The following is a 9417-nucleotide window of genomic DNA, read 5'->3' as shown; positions in this document are numbered from 1 at the left end:
CAACCATCAACCAACGTTTGCATTTATACAGCCAATAGTCTACAGATACAATCTAGTTCAACAGATACATCTATTCAACATCAAACCACTATATGTTAATGGGCTTCGAACCGAAGAGAAGAATTTGGAAAACCAGAAATTTTTAGGGTTAGGGAGAGATGTGGGTAAAAATTAGGAATAGATTGGTGTGGGGAGGCACAGGGAGAGTTAACTATGTCCTAATCTCAATGCAGGAAATAGGTTGGGTAGGATGCAAGTAGAGAGGGAGAGAAAAAGAAGAAAGGGAAAGGGAAATGAAAAGAGACCAGAAAAAAAATTAGAAACATAAAAATTAATATAGTTATGGAGATTGAAAGACCATCTATTTAGAGAGGAATGTGAATATAATGAGAAAACAGGAGGGAGATAGAGAAGATATGAAAAACTTAAAAAATGCTTAAAATATTATATAGGTATAGAGAGGTAGTACTGCTATTAAAGAATTTAAGTGTCAGAGGTTTTGGATTGAGTAATAAATTTGTGGATTAAGTGTGTACACAATGGGGATAGGGTCTACTAGTTAACTATGGGTTTATCTGAGGATGTGCAGGACAAGAGTTAAGTCACATACAGAAGAACAAAAGAAAGGAAAAGGTGAAAAGGATAAGAAAGGGAGAAAAAAAAAGATCAGAAGTTGAGTAGAGCTAGACAAAAAACAAAAAGATAATTAAGAAAGAAAGAAAAAGAGACAGAAGACAAGAAAAGAAAGGAAAACGTACATTCATGTATTCCTAAAATAAAAATTATAAGAGGGAAAAAAAATTACTGGAAAACAATTATTTTTTCAAAAAAGGCAAAAATTAAAGATTAATAAAAGTTTTAGAAAAGGAAAAAAATTTTTTTTATATTTATAAGGTACCAAAAAAAAGAAAAAAGAAAAGAAGAAAAAAAAAGTTCTTTGATTTTTTTTTTTTGATTTTTTTGGGAGGGGTGGGAAGAATCCTGTATCTCCCTTTTGTCTGTAACCAGCCTCTTGTTGGAGTCTCTGGTCAGCTTCAGGTCCTGTGGCTTGATTGGTTTCTTAAGTCAGTTTGTTTGAACAGGCAGAAAAATGCTCTGCTTTACCCAAGATTTTGAGATCCCCCTCCCAGGTTAGTTTAATGGGAGGGTGATCTGCTTTGAGAATCACAAAAGAGGGGTGATGAGGCTAGGTTCTGGTAGAGTTGAGTCCTTTCAACAAACAGTATCTTTTCCCTGGGGCTATTTTGTGAAAAATTCACAGAGCCCACCCTGGAGCCATTCTCAGGGTTTCTGTTTTTCAATTGATTGTGGAGGCTGCTAGAGGGAGGGGCAGCCTCTGGCTCTGGTTACCCAGTGAGGAAAGCCACTCCAATGGCTGGCACCTGAGCTGGGTGACTTTTCCCTGGATGGATCTGAGTCTAGCAGGTCACTTCGCCGTTAAGTTCTTGTGACCTGTTAAATGACTCGTTTTATTCCAAGGCCTGAGTTGGAGCTAGCAGCTCCTCCGAGCTTTGTCGGTATCCAAGACGGAGATCACCCGTGCTGGGGGGGGGAGGGGTGGCCTTCCCTCCTCTGCTCCCTGAGAAGGAGTGAGGACGTCGGGCTTCTACTCACGCTGAGTCTTGGATCCTGGGTCGTCTCTGGTCTGCAAACTGCAGGATGAAGATGTCTGCTCCTTGTCGGTTCTTGCTGGTGTTGAGTAGAATCCTCTCGCCCGCTGCGTCTGGCTCCTTCGTCCCGGACTCTCTGTGTGAGCGCTCAGGTATGGCCACGGCTGCGGTCGCCGCTGTGACCCTGCCGCCGCCGCGGTGGCTGCTGGCAGGCGCTCAGATGTGTCTCCTTGTCTTGGCTTCCCCTCTCTTGTCTAACTCTCTGTCCTGTGATGGCACACTTGGTGTGATTCTCTGGCTTAGGACTGTTCACTGGAACTCTAAAACTGCTTTCTATGCGAGAGCTTGTTCAGATTCCAGCTTCTCCTCCGCCATCTTCCCAGAACTCCTCGGCAAATGTGGTTTTAAAAAGTTTATTTGAAAAAGAATACACTTTCAGGAGATTAAATGTAGGTTATCATTTGTTTGAGAATGACAACATTTTTATACTACAGTACCGAGGTTTACTGAAGTACCAGTGTTTTGAAGCACTAAGGATCTTCTCAATTAATGTTTTTCTGAATTATATTTGACCTCTATGTCAAGTTTTCCTAGCCTTGGTAGACCAATTATGGATCTATCATTCCAGGAACTAGTTTTTGGCCTGATGATGCTGGACTGAAATCATTCATTAATCATTAGGAGAGGGGTATTACAAATAATCTTGTGACATTTGTGGTCTTGTTCACTTATATGGGATGGTCATCTGAAAATTGAAAGTTTGAATTACTGTACTTTCACATTTTGTGATTTCATCTTGCATTTTAAGTTGCCTTGCATTTCCTAATTGCTTACTGCTAATTCCTGCATTTCAAGGAATTGGGGCACTGAAATATAGGAAATGATAAATTAAGATGGGTCTTCAATTACTTTCTGTTGGCATGTTGCATGGGCCCAGGTAAGAACTCTTGCCCTAGTTATCTGATGATGCAGATAACTGGGACCTGGGATCCTAGGACCCGTGGATCCTGTGGAAGAATAATACCTTTTAGATATCATATCAGCAATATTTGTGTATAATCAGTAGGAATGCTTCAGAAATATGGAGAAAAACAGTTTGGGATCAATGAGTTAAAACAATGAACAGAGCAGCACAGTAAAATCCCTTATATATTAGAGGAAAACAACATTGTTTTATTTACCATGTGAATTCAGAAACCAAGAACACTTAGAAGGTATCACAGGTTTATACCGAAAACATTGTATTGATACTTTTTATATTTTAATATATATTCTAATCCTGATTGTTTATACTCCAATCTATTTATTGGAATAAATATCAAGTAATTTGTCAAATTATCAATTAATTCCAATAAGATTCACTGTGTGAAATATAAAATCAGCACATATAAATATAAAATATATAAGTATATATAATATAAGAAAATATTTTACATTGTTCTGTTGTGGTTAGGGTAACAAAGGCAACTGTTTTAAAATATTATTCCATTACTTCTACCTCAGTGTTTGGTAGAATTAGACCTAAAGCTTTACCATTCGGAGATGTACAGCTTAGAAGCAAGAGGAAACACTGTGATTAAAACATTACCAATTTAAGGCCTAATAACGAGGAGAAACATATGGACTTCTCCTGGAGCTATGGAATATATTTGGTGATAGAAAATCAGTGGTGTAAATTTCTGCCTGGTTGGATTGTAGACAGGCCAGGACAGTAGGTAATCATGCATATGAACAACTTTCACCTTTTTGGCTTTAGCTACTTTTGAAATGGTAGGGATAATAAATAATTATATTTTGAAAAAATACGTTCTAGTCTGAACAGTTCTGTCTGAACTGTTCATCTCTCTATGATCCCTTGTAACTAAGATTAGTTTTGCTCCAGTAAGACAAGCTATGCTATCAGGGTAAGATATTCTGGTTGGTCTGTTCCTACATAGAGCAAGGGTAATGGGTCAGGCAGACATTTGTGCCAGTGAGACCTCATTTGGGACATTTTGAGCTGGAGAAGTTTAGAAGTAGCTCTTAAGCAAGGCTTACTTTGAATCCACTAGCTCCACAAAGCTAAATCAGTTGATAAATAAGTACTTGAAAAGGCATCACCTTTAGACCTAGCTATAAAGGCTTCAAAGTATGATCAAATTTCAAATGAAAAAGACTTAAAATAGCTATTGACAAAAATTGTAAATGTGAGCAATTGAACAAACAATATGAGTTTTTTTCCACAAAAACAGAATTTTTACAGAAATAAGATGAATAGCAATTTAGGTAACAATAAGGTTTCCTTGTTACAAATAGGCAAACAAGCATATATGCCTGTCTTAAGATTGCATCATTAGGGGCTGGGAAGGTGGCTCAGTGATAGAGCGCTTGCCTTGCATGCATGAGGCCCTGGGTTCGATTCCTCAGCACCACATAAGCAAAAAGAAAAAAGCCGGAAGTGGCGCTGTGGCTCAAGTGGTAGAGTGCTAGCCTTGAGCTGAAGAGCTGAGGGACAGCGCCCAGGCCCAGAGTTCAGGCCCCACGACTGGACCCAAAAAGAAAAAAAAAGATTGCATCATTAATTATTTAAATTACAGGATACTATATGCTTCAGCAACACGTCTACCCAAATTACAAGAGCTATGTTAATGATATGAAAATTTGTGAAGCATCCCATATTTTTCATTCTTCAGATGCAAGAAATGAAAAACAGTTATTAAAAAGTTGATTACAAATATACAAGTGTAATAATACATGTATTTCATAGAGAAAAAGTTAGTTTGACATCAGTGTATTCAATCTTCACCTTTTCAGGAAGGCCTTTACATAGTATAACCTTTATAAAACTTTTGAAATAAGATAACATTGTCATTTTATCCCAAAGAAATAAAATTCTATAAGGACCTAGGAATTAAAGGAATCTTAAACTGTTTCTATATGGAATGTTAGCTGAAAGGACATATTTATTAATGAACCTATATATTATAAAACAATGTCGAATTCAAAGTATTATATCTAGGGGAGAATAAAATAGATTATGGATATTATACAAACAGAATACTAAATATTTTAAAATATACTTTTTTTCAGTCAAGCATCAGAAATATCTTTAGTTTCTGTACTACTCATTTCACCAGATAAGTTAAAATTATTTCTTATTAAAAAAATCACAAACTCTACAGAAATCATTAGTATACAAATAACTTGAATATATTTTGACATCAAAGTCAGGCAATTCACTTGGAAGAATACCATGCAATCCATGAATTTTTAAAGTAAGATATTGCTGTTGCTTTGTATTGTGAAAATATTTTGTATGGACACATAGGATGGACTGGCAATTTTGAAATTTAAAAAACTTAACCAAACCATTAGGATTTTGGAGAACAATTTGTACAGCCTTCCACAACTTCAAAGAGGTAGTGATACATACTTATTCTTTTGGCAATATCAAATGCAGTTTCTTCCAAGTTGTGCTTCAGACCTGGTTTGATATAATGGTTCAACAGAAGGAGATCTAGCATAACTTTGCTATTTCCATTCCCAGCAGCAAGATGCAAGGGGGTCAAGAGGCCTTTAGTTTGGCCGTTGATATCTGCATCATGATGAAATAAAGAAGCCACTCTGGTATTATTCCATGTATAAGTACTGTACAGGGGTGTCCAGCCATTCATAATTATTACATGAATATCTACCTGGAGCCACCAAGTCATGGACAATATCTAAGTATCCACTGTAGGCTTCTCGATGAAAGGTATAAACATTGTTATCCTTAGTATTCACATGAGTGGCCTTTTTGCAAAGTAGTCTCTGCACTGTAGTAAGGCAATTATTTTGGGCAGAACAAAGAAGAAATTTTCTTGAATCCTTCTCCATTTTTCTTGCAATTGATATTATTTCTCACTTTTTCATCTTGTTCCTCATCTTCATCAGAATTGTGTAGCCAGAGACTTTGAGTGCCTTTGAGAATGAGGTGTCCATGTATTTCCCCAATAGTTCACATTGGATGAACTGGTCAGAAAAATCCGGTGAATTTTCTGCATCTGTTTTTTTCACTATTATTCATTTTCTCTTTTATCATTTTTACTATTCTAAATTATTCTAACTGGAGAGTCAGGAATTGGCAGAGAGCAGAGGAAAAATTTTCCTCCTTATTCAAAGGTACAGACTGAAAATGAGGACCAGTGGTGTCTTCATGTGCAGCTTACTCTAGGAATGAGAAAATAGGAAATAATGCCTTCTATGTAAATCAGTTGGGAAATGGCAGAGCAGAAAGTGAAATCATGCAACCAAAAATATAAAAGCAAAATAAATTAGGATAATTATGGAGCAATCATATTACCTATGAGAACCATGAAAGGGAAAAAAGAAGAGAGGGACAGATGTGCAATGATCTAGCTAGCCACAAAATCCATCTCTCTGATCAATTTATAGAGCAAAAAATTTTATTTTTTAAAAGAGATGGAAATAGAATTTAAGATCAGTTGTCTCCATTGTTTTAATTATATTTTTATTATCATAAATACTTGGACAATGGAATTTCCATTCAACAAATCAGTTTTTTTAAGTATAATGGATCTTTATATAACTTTTCCACACCCTTCCAAAGCTCACCCCACTTTAATTTTTCCTAGTTTCATACTATCTACATTGAATACTTCACTCTCTTCCTCCATAACTCTCTTTATTCCTTCCTTTTGACTTCCCCTCACATCTTCCAAGTGATAGTTTCCTGATATATATTTTGTTGGATTGAAAGTTCACTTTTATAAGAAATTACACCTTTGAAATACTCCTCCGCAAATAGCATGCTTTGGTTAATATTTTTGTGTAAACTTGTAATAAAGGTCTAGCTTCCAAATATGAGACAGAACATGGGTCCTTTGTGTGGCTGGCTCTGACTTAGTTCACTTAATATAGTTTTAGATCTATCCATTTCATTGCAAATAATGTAACAGTCTTCATAATGGATGGATGCAATCCAATTTTGTATATGTGCCACATTTTCTCCAACCATCACTCCGCCAAAGGACATCTGGGCTAATTCCATAACTTGGCTACGGTGAATAGTGCAGCAGTGAACATGGTTATGAAAGTGATTTTACTGTAACTTTTTGGAAGAATTCATCACTACCTTTATGAGAGTAATCCTCTTGCCAGTTTTCCAGAATAAGCACATCCTTCCCTTCATCTTCATGACAATGTATTGGAAGTCTTCAGAAACACAATTCCTCCTACAGGTCTCAATAAGCTAAAACCACACTGTGCCCATATTCTTTCAATACATTATTTCATAAATGTACATATAATTTAGTGAGAACCTTCTATATACTTTCCTAGTGTGGAAATGAGGGACATGATAGAGTAAAAGTAAGAAGTATGTAATTTAATTAGGTATTATCACATTTAAAACCATTTTCAGCTCTAATTCATAGCCTCACATAATATTATTTTAATCTTTATTTGATTACTTCAAATAACCCGTAAATTATAACAAGTGAGTTAAAAGCAAAGGCAAAAAGTGTGGTTTGATTTTGACACTCATGTGTGAGGTTGCAAAATATGGGCAAATAGTTGGAATGGAAATAACACCTCGTATCCATTTTGTTAACGTAGAGATGGTTTGCCCAAACTGATTCTCACAATTCGTATTCCATTCAACAACAAGAAACGTGATAATTTCTGCTCCTTATTAACTTTTGTTTCCATTTTATTTTATAATGGATGATTTCATAAATCTACTGTAGATACAAAAATATGTTAAAATATTTCTATCCATATGCATTGATATATACATACATGCATATATTACACAGGTTATTATGATAATGAATAACTTCAGTAACTGTACAATTTACTAAATTATTAAAACTATCGGCGGCTCTTGCCTGGCATCCTGGTTGCTCGGGAGACTGAGATCTGACAATCATGGTTTGAAGCCATCCTGGGCAGGAATGTCATGAGCCTCTTATCACCAAACAACCAAAGAAAATCAGAATTGGAACTGTGGCTCAAAGTAGTAGAGTGGTAGCCTTGAGAAAAAAATTTCAGGGACATCATCCAGGCTCTTAATTCAAGAAATACAACCTACCCAAATAAAATCTATGTAATTTACACCTGTGTAAGTAAAGTATTTCCATCACTCAAATGCACAACCATGCTCATTTGCAAGGTAACTCTGTTTTGTCTGAAGTACCACAAAACATTTTCACTTAAGTTGAAAGCATTGCACCATGGGTTCATTCTATCTGTCTCATGCATTTTTCCACTCACATACTCAAATGTTACAATCATTCCAATTATTTAAAATCATAGCTTTTTACTTTAATACCCATAATATTAGAGTTTGAATTGAGTGTCTTGTGCCCCCTAAATGGGTGTTCTTACCACTTTGTAATGTCTCCAGCCCTAAATTATCCTGATTATTTTTCAGATACTTGTGTATGATCTTTGGCTCATTCCATGTTATGTTATTCGTCCTGGAATTTAGAATAACAGATGCATGGCATTGTGTACATATCTTTCTGTCCAGTCTGGGCTTTAACCTCTATCCTCACAAGAGTAGACTCCCATGTAGTCAGGATTATCATAAGCTTGTCATAGCTGATGTTTTTTTAAGTCTTTGCATTTCCTGCAGGTTCTTGAGTACTGAATAAATTTGTTTTCTTGGGTTGTTTTGTTTCATTTGAATGTATGTGTTGAGTTGTTCCTCACTTTTCCTTTTGTTTCTTTCAATCAAGTTCTTACCTAAAGTTCTGAGAAACCAATTCTTATTTTTCATGATAGTCAATGTGAACATGATTCATTCCATAGCAATTTCAGTAGTATTTAAATACCTTCATATCTATGAATGATATATAAATGATAAGTGCTGCAAAGGTTCTTTTATTTTCACAGCAGTCTTTGTCATACACAGACAGATCATGAAATATATGAAGATAATAAAACTACAGATGCTAGCAAGGAGAAGAAAAACCTATTATTAATTGTTTGACAGAGGTTTCCCTTCTAGTGAAAGAAATACGTTGCTTGATGCAGGATTTCACAAAATTATATTGCTTGGAGGAAGCTAAACAATCATCTAATTCTACAGAATTGAGGGACATGAATCGACCTTCTGAATAAATTACATTTGGGTCAAATAAAAGCGTGCTTCCAAAAAGAGAGTTGACTTTAGAGAAACAAGATGAGTTGTATGTAAATAGGTGCTTAGCTGATTTTGTTAATTTGTAAACTAATACAGGGAAATAGATTATAGCAAGGTAAAAAAAGAACTTTGCATTGAAATACTCATTGGCGTGTGTGTGTGAGAGAGAGTGTGTAGAGAGTGTGTGTGTGTGTGTGTGTGTGTGTGTGTGTACACATGCACGCATATATACACACGGGCATGTGCAAGTGCTCATTCATTCATTCATCATTCCTGAAGCTTGATAGTGCCTGGGCACTCTCCCGAAGCTTCTGTGACCAAGAATAGTGGTTTAACACTTGAGCCATTGTTCCACTTCTGTTTTTTTGGAGATAATCGCATTTATTTTCATGATTGGACTGGCTTTGAATAGTGGTCTTCATATCTCAGCCTCCTGAGTTGCTAGCTAAGCTTCTTCAGCCTCTAAGTAGCTAGTTAAAATTGGGCCTGTCCTCTATGCTTCACTGCTCTTTTATTCTTGTCCTGAGTTGTTCACATGCCTAAGTCATATATATGTCTAGTTTCTTTAAACAATACTCTTACTGCTTGGCACTAGGGGCTTCGATCTGAACTCTTTAACTATTGAGGAGGCTTGAGAACAGAACCCAGGCCAAAAGTTTAGTGGACTTCCTTCTCAATCTA

This window comes from Dipodomys spectabilis, unplaced genomic scaffold, assembly GCF_019054845.1.
Source record: "Dipodomys spectabilis isolate Male_0828 unplaced genomic scaffold, ASM1905484v1 ptg000316l, whole genome shotgun sequence".
In the NCBI taxonomy this organism is placed as follows: Eukaryota; Metazoa; Chordata; class Mammalia; order Rodentia; family Heteromyidae; genus Dipodomys; species Dipodomys spectabilis.
The sequence above is the reverse complement of the archived record's forward strand: the minus strand, read 5'-3'. Positions refer to the sequence as shown.